Source organism: Anomalospiza imberbis, chromosome 8, assembly GCF_031753505.1.
Source record: "Anomalospiza imberbis isolate Cuckoo-Finch-1a 21T00152 chromosome 8, ASM3175350v1, whole genome shotgun sequence".
NCBI classification, from domain to species: Eukaryota; Metazoa; Chordata; class Aves; order Passeriformes; family Viduidae; genus Anomalospiza; species Anomalospiza imberbis.
In genome coordinates, this window is record NC_089688.1 from 14,378,804 (window position 1) to 14,392,328 (window position 13,525).

The following is a 13,525-nucleotide window of genomic DNA, read 5'->3' on the forward strand; positions in this document are numbered from 1 at the left end:
CAGCCTAGTGACAAGCCCCCTGCGCTGCGAGAGGGGAGGGAAAGGGGGTTATTATGGCAAATTGCAGCCTGTCACCCAATGCAAAACAAACCCCATCGCATGCTCCCTGTCATCCCCCGCATAAACTCCTGGGAATCTAACCTCCGATGCAGGTTCCCCCCTTTGCTTGCAATGACCTCCTTTCTCTGCCCGTGTGTGTTTCTGCAGCAGCGGTTCCTGCGGAATGTGCTGCCCCTGAAACGCGATCGCGGCTCCTCTCTCTCTCTCGCTCGCTCTCTCCGCTCTGTCTCTCGCTCGCCCGCTCGCTCTCTCTCCTGGCTGCAAGCAGAGCCAGGAACACAACAACAACACAGCCTCCCCCCACCCCCTTCCCCAAACACATACACACTGAAGAGACCCAGCCAGGAGAGCCAGACGAACCGGGGAGGGGGTGGAGGGAATCCCCAGCCAGCGGATTGATTGCACCAGTTACCTTCCCTAAGCCCCTCCGCGAGAGGGGAAAAAAGAAGATGAATACAGAGAGAATACCTTGTCTCCCCTCCTCCTCCTCCGCGGGGCTCCTCTTCTCACTCCAAAATACTAAAAGGTGGACGGGCAGATCAGACACACGCGTTCAGCTCTCGGCGGGGGAGGGGAGCCACGCGAGCAATTATCATTAATTTAGAAATTAAAACAGAAACCCACCCCAGACCTCCAGCCTCCCCGGTGCGGGCGGACGCAGATTGCGAGGACTGGTGCTAAGACACAGGACCTGATAACAGCTAATTGAAAGGTTAATCTACATAGGCTGTGACAGAAGAGGTCCCTCCCCACTTTTTTATCTGCTGTTGGCAAGTGGGAAATTGAGCTCCCCCCACCTTTTCTCCCTCAAAAAAAAAAAAAAAAAAAAAAAAAAAAAAAGGAAAAATTAAAAAAAAAAATGGGGAGAGAGAAAGGGGGAAAGGCGATAAAGTTTGGGGGGCGGCGCGTCCCCTGGGCGGGAAGGCGGCTGCGGGGAAGTGGCCACCGGCGCCTCCCGGGGGCCCTCAGCCGCCCTCGGGGGGTCGCGCTGGGCTCTCCGTCCTACGTGGGGCGATTCGAACCGTGCCGATGGAAGCACCCCTGCAAGCAGCCCTTGGGGCTTGAACACTCCCCCGGGCCGGGGGAAGAGGGCTGTGCTTTGGCCTACCACAATCAGTCTGAGGGATGGAAGCAGCGTGAACAAATCACAGATGTTGTCCTCCCAGTGAGTTTGTACATGTAAGATGTTCCGAGGAGTATGTATTAAAGAACAAGGTGATAACACGTACGGACTTAAAGCTCGGTTTTCTCCACGCTGTCTTGACCGGCGCTGCCAAAGGCCTCTCACCATGTCAAGTTTTCAGTAGTCACAGAATATGCTGAGTTGGAAAGGACCCATCAGAACCATCGAGTCCTACTCCTAGGTTTTAATACTCCTTGTGATGGTTTTCTCATCTACGGCCAGCAAACAGCACTTTTCACCCAAACATCACTTTTTACCCAAGCACGGCATGACAAAATACCATGGGATACGTCCCATAGGGTACCACACAAGGGAGGGAAAGGCAGAGTACCTACCTGAGCAAGCTAGACATTCCTCATCTTCCCAAACTTGAAACATGATTGTTCCAGACGTCTCCTCAACATCCTCTGTTCCACATCTTGTGGATGACATGTTGTGTTAGGTGCCTGCCTGCAAAGTTTTCTAAAAATATCTGGTCCTGAACAAGAAAATATAAAAGTAAAATTCTAAAAAATATCTTTAAGAGTGGGTGGAAAATGACCTTCTACAATAAATTATGATCTTCCCTAGATGATGCACTGCATGTAGACTAGTAAGGAAACAAAGTTTCCATAATAAAAAAAAAAGCATTAAGGTTTAGTACAACTTCTTTCAGAGTCAGTTGCTGGAGATCCTGTGTAAGGAAGCTCTTTGGTGATGTTTCAGAGCACTGTAAAATTGTATGACCTACTTACAGAAAGCTACCGAGTGAAAATAATATTCCAGCATGTATCTATCACACCATAACCATTGACTGAGGTTTTAGTCTTTTAACTGCCAGATGCAGTCTTTTAAACATAAAGAGGGAAATTGAAATGTGTAGTGACCTAATACTTGTTGGAGAATCCGTCAAGGTTCATGCATTATGCAGGACCTGGCTGTGATTTAAAATACTTTTTAAATTATTGGAAATGTTATAAATCATTTCAGCACAATTTGTAGCACAGCGTCACATTTGCAGCACTATTCTGAATGTTGTGTAAACATTTCCATCAGAAACTTTTTTTTTTTCTTTCCGGGAAATTTACAACTTGGTTAGTGGTAAAAACATAAAAATAATTTCTTGAAACTGAAACTTGGCATGGCCACATCTCAGCTCAGGAAACAAAACAGTGGAGAAAACTCGATAATATGTTTGGCCATTTTGAAATTACAAGTGTGTCGTGAAGACATAAGTAATAGCACAGAGAAAAATTATAAAAGTCTCTGATTTAAATAATTACATTCTTTCTTCTCAATTTAACTCTTTTCCTAAAAATAAATTTTATAGGATGATATGCCATTGGGTGTTGTGTTCCAGTTTTTAACATATTCAAGAACCTTTTGTTTGCAGAGAGACTCCTATGGATCTTGACATTTACAGCTGTACCTGATATTATGTAAACTGTGAAGTTAAGCACATGAACTCTTTCTACATGAATCATCATTCTTCAAACTCAGATCCACTGTCACTGTAAATTATACTATTTTCCAAAATTATAACTTCAAAAGAGCTACATCATGGCAATTTAGTGCCGTTCAGTTTGAGATAGTGCATGTTACACAGAGAAACCTAAGTACCTGGAATGCTTTGGATCTAACTGAGAATGTCTATAAGCATTTTGGTTTGTCATCTAGATAAGAAATATTTTTGGCTTATTGTATGAAAACACCCTCAAGCCTATATTAAAAATATCTATGGAAAAGTAATAAGCCCATCAAGGAAGTTAGTGCAAACAATAAAATTTACACTTTTGTATGTCTTTTATGGGCAGACTTTGCGGGATTTCTCTCCCATAAGTCCTGCAAACTGATGAAGTACAACTAATTCCCCCAAGGAGTAACAGGTGTCTAAACACTTATACATTGAATACACCCATTCCATGTGCTAAAATCATGTCCTTGATATTAAAAAAGGGTATCTAAAATCAAAATAACTTTCCCATGTATTCTTGTAGAAAGAATACTTCTCTACTTTGGCCCATTTCACTTTGTTCTATTAGTCTCTTTGTTTTTATTATATTTTAAATAATATTATTTACAGGATTTTCACCCCACACACCCCCCCATGGAAAAATATATATGATTGTACATCTACATTGTAGAGTATGTAGTAAGCATATGCCTCTCCTCAAAAGTCCTTAGAATAATTCTAAAAATGCACTAACACTGCTATTTTTTGATCACAAGTGAGAGAAAGCAAGAAGTTAAGGGCTCTGCATGGTCTCAGTTAAATTCAGTTCTCAAAAATCAAAATCTGAAAATTCCTGTATGCTGTGGTGTAAGACATGCTGGAGACTACTGCTTAAATAAAGCCCAGACATGTGCAGAATAAATTCATCAGTGTACAAAAAAGAACACCAAATTAGAGTTTGAACACTTGCTTGAAATCAGTAAGAAAATTCTTGTGCATGAAATTACTGCCATATTAAGAATTTCCCTATGAGGGCTTTAATCACTGATGCAGTTCCATTAGAACTAGTGGGGCTGTTTCATATTTAGAAACAATTATGTAGTTGTCCATGTTGGTATGGTGACAGATCCCTATTTATCTTTGGAGATGCTGGAGGGTAAAATCTTGGCCCCCATCGAAGTCTGGCAAAACATCCTATGACTTCTACCAAGCCAGAATGTTCCTTCTATTATTACTACACACAACCACATATTTGACTACAGTCACCTGGATATTGCATCCCCAGCATATGCTGTTGAAAGAAGTGACCCTGGGGAGAAAAGTCATCCTAAGAGTGTCATGAGTTTCGTCCCAGCCTGTAGTCATCCTAAGCATGTCCCTGCCTAGGAGCTGAATGCATAAATTCTTTACCTGCACCACCTCCTCTGCTTAGCTCACCTGCCAGCAGCTTCCCTGCAACTATAACTTTCAGCCTCATATTCCTTCTGGACTAAAACAGCCTTTTCTTAATTTCTTTTTTTTCATTTGTGATTTTTTTTCTCCCCAGCCTTTTATATTTTAATTTAATCTGAAAGATTAATCCATGAAACTACATCTGCTCTTCTGCACAAGCAGAATGCTTCTTGGTTTATGTATGAGGATATGCATTGCTGCATATAACAGCATCACCACCCAACTTAAACACTACAGATTATATTCATATAGACACTCATATATACACACAAAGTGAGTAACCTGTGGGCATGTTTTCTGATCATTTGCTGTCTTATCTATCACATTTAATCAAATGGAATAATAGTGTAAAATAGTCTCCTGCTGCCATTTTACTGATTAGGGTGTTTTTAAATTCCTGAAACTAGCAGATTATAAGGTAAATGCTATAGCAGTTTCAACTCAGGAGTTGTAATTGGCATAATACTGTAATTTGGAAATAAGTGTTTGTGGTAGATCAGCTGTCATCCCACAGGGATGGAGACAGTGACTGTTTATAATAAATCCCACATGTTCCTTTCTACTCTGGCAAATATACCACACTGCTATATCAAAGTACTTTACAATCCTTAATGAATCCATTCCTGTAAGAGCTTTGTTAGGTGACTATTATTTTTCTTGTTCTCCAACCAGAGATAGACAAAGTGTAAAGCAAAGTGGTTAGAAGAGGATGCTGGCCTCAGGAAAAATCTGGGCACCTGAGTATCAAGGGCTCTACTCTGGGCACAAAAGATCCAGTTTCAGAGGTCCTGTGCTAGCTGTGGAGAAGAAACTGCTGGCCTGTTAACACACATTTCAGACCTTAGCAGGAACAAGTCTTTTTGCTGCATTTACTATGCTACATGTTAAAGAAGCAATGGGATGAATAGAATTTGGGAGTGCAAAGGAAAATGCTTAGAGCAAAGAAGGAAAAAAACCAGGTGGCTCTTATACATGACAATTTCTGTAACATGGTGTCTTTCATATATGCAGTGTCTCACAGTATTTGATGCGGAGGTTCTATTTATGCATGAGAAAGGATTAGTAAGTGATTAATAGATGATTTAATAAATGGCAATCAATTGTTTTGGGTCCAATGTGTCAATAGGATTTTTTACAACAATAGCTCATCATCATCTGAAACACCCTACCAATGTATTTAACCCCTATATGCTTTACATTGAAACACCTGCTAATCTTGTGTTAAACCTCACAAATGGAATCTTAATATAATGTGTGACTCAAAACAAATTTGCTGGAGAAAAAAGGATTAGCACCTAGGCTCCACAGTAAATTGTTAGTTATAGCTGTACTGGATTTCAGTTTCTCCTTTTGCCATGTAAAAGGCACTGATATGACAGGAAGCTTTTGCTGCTGAGTGCAAGAGTGGTGTTTTCAAGGCTAATCCCAAGAGGAGGGCTGGGACATTGCTGGACTCTGTACCAACCAGCATCACTGAACTTGATGCAGCCTTGTGTTTTTATACACATTTATGGTAATGCTTCGTGAGGACAGCTGACAAGATAAAGGATGAAATTGAAAATGAATAAAGACCAGTTTGCTCAGAGGTGGTGAAAACTGCTGTAATCAGGGGCTGCTCAGGTCCTTCTTGCTACTGTCCTGCTGTGTTTAGTTAGTGTGGTGAAAGGGGAGGATGCTGATGTTTGCAGGGGCCATTTTAACACCTCAGCTTGTCTTTGTGGGCTTTAAAGTAATTAACTCTCCAATCATTACCGGTTGACTTTGTGACAGGTTTAGGTTTCCCTCCTGCTGTTCCCTTTGGGGATATTGGGTTGTCACTTTATGAGAGGGGGGATTCATTTTAAGGTTCACACCAAATCCCTTTCACAGCTTCCAAACAGCCCATTGTGTTCTCCATACTGCTGGAATATTCCCTTGGTCTCTGTTTAAATGAACATGACTTATATAACTTTTTTCAGATCGAACTGGACAAGCAAGGGGGAGGGAGAAGGGGGAAGCTTCTCCAAAAAGGCAGGTAGCACAGTTGCTAAGCCCTTCAGATGAAAAGAGGGCCATCCTCGGTACTTGGAAGTCAATAAAAGAGACTGCAAAGGCAGTTTTGCTAAATAAAGTTACTTTGAGCTTTGAAAAAATTCTGACAGTCCTTAATGTAACTGAAAGAATCCTCACAACTTCCAGCTGTGATATGGGTGTACCATATTATATGGTTCAGCTTTAGCCCAGGGAAAATTTCCAGATCTGTAATTGTTGCAATTTTTTAATGATCAAAGATTGCCAAGAAACATGGAGAGAAAAAGGTAGGAGAAAGCTTGACCATATTCTTGTTAATCCTATTCTCATCCAGTGTCCACCATATATTTTTTTAAATCCTATTAATGTAAGTCCTATTAATAACCAGAGGGGCTGCTACCAGCCACATAATTTTGAGACTTCTTTTGGTGTACACCAATCTCTTGGTGTACGGCAGCACCAGAGTTCTAAGAAATGTGACTGATAGGCACAACAACCACTTTTCAAACTCAGTGGACAGTGAAAACCCTCACCTACTGCAAAGCTGGTTGGAGTACTTCCCCTTTGAAATTCTGCTCAGCATCTCCTGGCACACCAACATTCTCACTAAGGGTGGGAGTTTGGGAAATAATCCATGTGGCAAACCAGCTCTGAAATTGCTAAGCCCAGGCTTAGAAAAATCTTTGGTCTGCTCTGCAATGTTTGGAAATTGAGCAACATCCACTCTAGTCTTTTCTCTTTGCAGCTTGAACAAAGAGAGTTTGACTGGTGTCAAGGACCACACTGCTATCTCCAGCTGGATTTTTAGTGGTGTCTGTGTGATGTTTTCTTTACGTTCTTTGTTGGCAGCATTAGCTGTGAGGTTCCTTTGCTAAATAAAGCTCTGACTGCACAAACAATTTATTTCAGTCACTTCCCATAGCTGCCGGTACTGCAGCAACTCAAGCTCTGTTAGCTAGACTAGAAGGCCTGTCAGAGTCAGGTGGCAATACACCACATCATTTCAAATACCCTTTCAGGAACCTTTAGATCTGCTCAATGTTCCCTTAAAAATCACCACTGGCTTGCTTGTATTAGGGCTCCCAACCTGACTAACTCTGGTTCTTAAATTATCATCATGCACAGAAAGATTTTGTATTAAATATCCTTTGGGAAGGAAAATCTGAGTGAAAAGGGATTTGGAGGGCAGGAGAGACTTGTTTTTCTTTGTCAGGTAATATGAAAATGTGAAGTAGAAGCTAGGAAAAACCAAAGTAATCACATATCAGTGATGGAAATGCGAAGTGTCTTCTTCATGCGCATAGAACTACACAAACAGTCTCCTCAGGGGTACGCAGGAGAGGTAGCTGAGGATTTATCAAGGTGCCAATTGCATTATCCAGCATAATGAAGGCCTCTGTTTATTTAATAAAGAAAAACTAAAATAAAAAGAGGGAAGTTCTACTTCTCAGCTGATGGCAGAACCTGGGCAAGCTGTGAGCTTGTTCCTTAGTGCTGGCCAGATCTCCTCTGTTATCCTGATATTATTCCCCTTTGTTATTCAATATCCCACAGTGCCAGCTAAGTCAGGAGTTGTCACACTCCTCACTGGTGCAGCAGGATACAAAATAGCTGGGGGTGGGGAGGAAGACTGGAATGGTTAGGAGGTGGAAGGGAAAAGGCCTTTTTTTTTTCATGAAAACAGTAGCACCAGCTGCATCCTGCAAGTCGCTAAATTAGCCAGTCAGTTGTTTTTCTTTTAATTTTTGTGTGAATTCAAGAATAGGTTGTGGATGTCTTGGCAACTCATGAATGAGGCTCTTTATGAAAGAATTCACCTTGCAGAGGGGCTGCTGTCAGATGCACAAGCCTCTTTCCATTAATTAAGCTGCAGAACATCCCCTCTTTTTTCCCCCTATCCCTCTCAACGCCTGGATAATCAGACCCTGTGTCTTTCTGTAACATCCACCACTGCCTCTCTCTCTCCTCACAGTATTTCACCCACTCTGTTAATTCTGGGCTGCCAGATTTTTTTTTTTTTTTTTTTTTTTTTAACACAGCTTATTGCTGCTAAGTGAGATATCATGCTGCCTGAGTTAATAACTAAGATGAATATTCTGCTTCACTGCAACTAGTAGCATTCTCTGTGCATTATCTTCAGCTGAAGGGTGGCCTAAGAGCAAAGTTGGAAATTTTCAAAAGCTCAGCTGGGAGTTAATCAACTCTTATTGTTTTTCGACAGGAGCTGGATGCTTAACTTGTATCCAGTGAGTCATCGCCTGGATTGTCACCCACACACAAACAGCCCCACAGAGGGTGCAAAGAACTTTCCAGACATGCTAGAAATGACCGGCCTTTAAAAGTGTAAAAGCTACACTGTATCGGGTTAGGGAGCGATTACAGGTGTAATTATGCCTGAACAGACACTCTGGGGAGAGAAGGTGGGTACCTTCCCAGGAACCTCAATCAACTTTCAGCTTTGCTTTGGTCTGAACAAGATACGTGACTGCAGTTGAGTAATCTGGAAGTTTCTAGTGGGGATATTTAGATACTGATGTGAGCAATTATGAATTTACACACCTGCTTCAGGGAATAATCCCAAACCTTATTAAAAAAAGAGGAGCTGACTATCATACCTTAAATGTTTGCATGTTTGGGCTTAATTTTGTATGGCTGATTTAAAATCCCAGTCATTAGGAACAGAAAAATATGTGCATGGTATTAATGACAGGCTGTTATAAATGACCTGTTCATTTTCCTTCACTTCCAAGTAATGCTGAACATTAATTTCCTGCAAATGAAGCAATCTGAAGTAGAGCACACCAAATAATTAATCTTTGGAAACTCTGGACTAAATTAAAATAATTTGAAGTTAAATAAAGAGCTCATCTGTGGCCCCAGTGCTCTTTCTGGGAAGCAAGGGATACATAAAATAATCAAAAAGAAAGCAAATACTGAATTACCTAACAGAAAAGGAATCTACAAATATATGTAATAAATTCCCACATTACATCATAAAACTAACTTTCTCACAAATGCTATCATTGGAAATGCCAAGACACATAGGAGACCTTGCAATTAGTAGTAAAAGTGAATAAGCAAGTGGGAAATTATTTGCATTGGACATATGCATTTTCTATTTTGGGCTTTGCTGGCCTGTTTAGATTTTTAAAAGATATTATCAAGTTATCTATTATACTAGAGGTCTCATTATACTGAGAATTGGGTGTGGTAGAATTTGGAATAGCATTTAAATGGTAAACTAGAAATTCTCTTTATTAATTCAGGCAGCATATTAAGGAATGAGCACTCACGATAAACTTCATGTTTTTATTAGCAAAAGTTGACTTTTTAATTAAATGCTGTAATTTGGTTAAAATTAAAACACAAGTAGAGTTGAAGAGTTATGTAAATTGAGAATATTCAGGAATATAAGAAAAATAATTCTATCTTTACTAGATCCAGGAAAAATGAATGTCTATATTTCAGAAAGGACTAAATAGGCCTACTAGTCCTTTGATCCTTTAAGAGTTTCACTTGCCTTATTTTTCTTAATCTTTCCTTGTCTGCAAATCTACAGCTATCCCAAACTATCAGAGACAAATAGTCTAATGGGAAATAATAGGGGTGAAGAGATGAAATACAATAGTAGGCAGCAGGATCTTTTGAGTTTTAAAGGCATGGCATTGTATCTACATGTGCTGAAAGCTCCTTGCTACAGTTTTCTTGTTTGTAAAATAGGAAAGATATTAGCCTGACTCTTGGCAAAGCTCAGAAATGCTCCTGTCTGTATAAATGCTGAGGATTATTAGAGAGAAGATGTTCAGCTTGGGAGTGGGGTTCTGAATATAGTGATGAACCCACTCAATTTCAATTGCTGTATGAGCTTCTTTCTTCTTATAACAATTAACCTCTTAGAAAAGAATTAACACTGAGTTTACATGTTGACTCTATAGACATTGGATAATTGCTTTTAAAAAATCATCTATAAGTCCAGGAAATTACATTTCTCCTTTTGCTTCTAAAATTACAAACTTCTGACTTCCCAGCTGGTAATGCAAGCAATCAAAATCAGGTCTCTTGAGTGCAGTTGCATGACACACATGAACAACAATCTCATTTCATAAAGAATTAACCCACAGCCAGCTACATTAACTGGCTCCAATTCATGCCACAAAGCCTGCCTGTTCCAAGCACTGTAGTTCCTGCTTTACACAGGCAGAAATGTGCTGGTGAAAAAACAGCAAACCCTTTTGGAGTCCTACCCTAACAAAGCTCCCTGGCAGAGGGAAAGAGTTTTCAGTTTGGTTTAGAAGCACCAAACTGAAACCCATAAGCTTTGGCTTCTTTTTCTGTCTTTGTTACAGGCTGCCTATCAGTAAGGCAGTCACTTAACCTCCCTGAGTTTCATCTTCTATCATACAGAGACAGGAATACCTCCTTTGGCTGTCTTTTTGATCTAGAGTATAAAGAAAGTGACATTATCCCTCCCCCCCACCCATCTCAGCTAAGACATCTAGGCACTACTGTGATTCTAATCAGTAACAGCATTAACTACTGTTTAAACAGAAGGACCTACTTCAGTTTGAAATTTCCTTTATTTTATCTAGTTAAAACTATTTTCATGATTTCTCTGATTTTTCCTTCCTTTTTGAGAGAAAGTAAGAAGAAAGAAGTGACTTGTTTTGGGTTGATGATTTAGTTCCATAAATGCTCCAAATAAAGGGTCATAGAGAAGCTGAGAACACAGATCCAAATGAGGAAAGCTTGGTAAACTTTATTTCTTTCATCAGTACTTCTCCTTAAAATGTGTTATTCAGAGCTTAAATTTAAAGATGATGTGCAAATGAAAGACCAGAACAAACATGTAACTCATTTGTGTCCCTTTCTTAGTGAGCTACCTTAAAGTGACGTGGGTGGAGGTTCCCTCAATACATTCCCAACATTTCATGGAATACACACCTTGCAGCTTTCTGGTATTTTTTCTTGATGCTCAGTCTAAATCTTTCTCTAATGTGTTTCAAGTCATTGCAATCTTAATTATAGTCCTAAATCAGTTCTTCTAAGTGTTTACTGCAAATGGTTATCTTGGCTAAGCAATTTGCATATTCCTCACTAGTAACCAATTAAGCAACCTGTAGTGACTTTCCTTTCTGGTTTGAAATAGTTTTTAACTGAAAGATTTGAACAAACTACACCACATTCAGTAGTGCCAAAGACTGCCATTCAGAGGGTTTTATGCTACACTATCCTGTCTAGAGAAAGGTTATTAGTACATCCAGAAGACTGACTTTGCAGGCACATGTACATGTTTGCGTTTGAAACTTCTAAACTGACAACTCTTCAAATCCAGTTGCCTTCTCTTGGGACAGAAACATGAACCTTTATTTCTCTTTGATTTGAGAACTGACACCACTGTGATCTCCATTATGAGTCTAGCAATATTAAAGTGTGTTGCTCTTTACAGGCAGGACTGACTGCTTGAGTTGGATGACTACATGTTGACCTTGGGGGAGCTGCAGGGGTATGTGCTTGCTTGGTTTTTAAATTCATCTTTTCCAGGTTGTGGGGAAAGAAGCTTTTAGACATTGCAAAATACACACGGATTTAAGCAACAATTGATTTCAGGAGCATCTTACATTTTTCAACACTGCTTTATGAACTGATGAGGCTTAGTAGAGCTTTTTTTTAAGATCAAAAGATGAGACAGTTCACAAAATATGCAGTGAAGAAATAAAATCATTCCCCGCACACACCAAGAAGCACCAGAATCCTCTGATAAAGGTTTCTTCAGCACAAGTCCAGAAAATTTGCACTCCATACTATGCACATACTTCAAGACAGACAGGTGTCTGCCAGCGACCAAAGTCTGTCTTCTCTTATGAAGAACTGCAGTGCAGCAGAGCAGTCATTGCTAGTTCAGCAAACAGGGAGTCTGTGTGTGACGTGCAGCTCAACTGAGGGGCATCAGAAGGACTCTAAGAGCTGGAGCTGGCAGGTTCCTCAGGCCTCCAGCCTGTGCTTCTGCTTCTGCCCACTTTGGTCTCCTGGTGCACTGCTGGGCAGAGCAGCCTGTCACTGATCTAGGTACAAGTCTTCATGGACAGCCCCTACGGCTGTATTTAAGAAGGCAGGATTATAATTTCCTATGGCGAGACAGAGTTAACCCTCCCAAGAGACAAATATGAGCACTTGTGACAGAGACAGATGAGTTACATCCATTAATGGAAAGAAAAACAATCTTATGATCATGCAACTGAATTGTTTCTAATTAATTAATGATCTATATTTCATACTGCTGAAGCAGAATCTGAGACACACTAGAAAAAATCCTTCATGTGGCCCATCCTTATAGTGGCAAGGGTGTTGAGACACAGATTCCCTTATTAACAAGCTTTTTGGAGCTTGCAACTCATCCCTTAGTTTCATTCTCTTCTTGCAAGGCACACACAGTGAGAGGTTGGTACCATGTCAGGAAGCAGCAAGGGTCAGTTGCTCCCAGCACCCCAAGATCTAAAGGGTATCCCAGGACTGGCAGCAAGGGGGCAGGGAAGGGCAGACCCCCATATTTTACCCAAAAGTCAAACTCACCAGGCGAGTCTGTGGTGATGAGGCAGGTCCGAGGTCAGGCCTGGCAGGATCCTTGGGTCCAGTGATCCTTGGCAGGGCCAAAGTCAAGGCCAAGCTGCAGAGCTGCTGTGGGCTGGAAAAACAGATCCCATGGCCAGGCACAGGTCTGGCTGCAGCTGAGCTCCTCCTACAGAGCAGGGCTGCACTGGAACGGGGCTCTGAGGCAGGGCTGGGGTGGTGGGGATGCTCCGGCTGAGACTGGTCAGGGCCGTTAATGCTCTCCCAGAGAGATGAATTGTGTCTTCAAGTTTTCTTGGTACCTAAATGTCATGGGGAGCGCCATATGATGGCCTGCCAAATAGAGCAGGACTTTAATGTTACACAAATAATAATCTGATCCTACAAACCCATGTATATGTCATTGAGATCTTATTACAGCCTGGGTAAGAGGATGCTGGGTGTTTGCACTGATGAGGCTATTTCAGTATGATAAGCTGCACTAAGTGGGCTCAGTTGTGCATCAGTGGAGTGTATTTGCATATTGCACTGCCAGGAAAAAGAAAACCTTACATTTACAAGAGTTTGCCATGCACAAAAATGCCACTGCAAATATCTGAGTATGTGAACAGTTCCCATGAAGGCAATATTCCATGGAAGGTGCTTGCAAGGGTGAATTAAAGGGTATGTGACATTTCCAGGATTTGGGATATTCAGTGGAAAACTCATCTATATACTTTCAGGACTTTTTACAATATCCATTGCCTTTTGATCTATAGCATTTCACATGGAAAAAGACTGGCAAATATTTTCAGCTATAAGAATTCAAATAGTCTTTTGAA

At 40.9% G+C, this 13,525-nt stretch overlaps 1 protein-coding gene across 7 annotated transcripts in view; it reads right to left on the minus strand.

Annotated features, from left to right (window-relative positions):
* KAT6B (lysine acetyltransferase 6B) overlaps nt 1-12,729 on the minus strand; it is a 121,484-nt gene extending 108,755 nt beyond the window's left edge. The window contains exons 1-2 of one of the 7 annotated variants that reach the window (XM_068198472.1): nt 685-855; nt 529-579 (exon numbers count right to left, since the gene is read on the minus strand). The gene's annotated coding sequence lies outside the window, so the exon portion shown is untranslated. The other 6 variants (XM_068198476.1, XM_068198475.1, XM_068198471.1 and 3 more) reach the window with 6 other exon arrangements.
* Between the last annotated feature and the right edge of the window lie 796 nt (nt 12,730-13,525).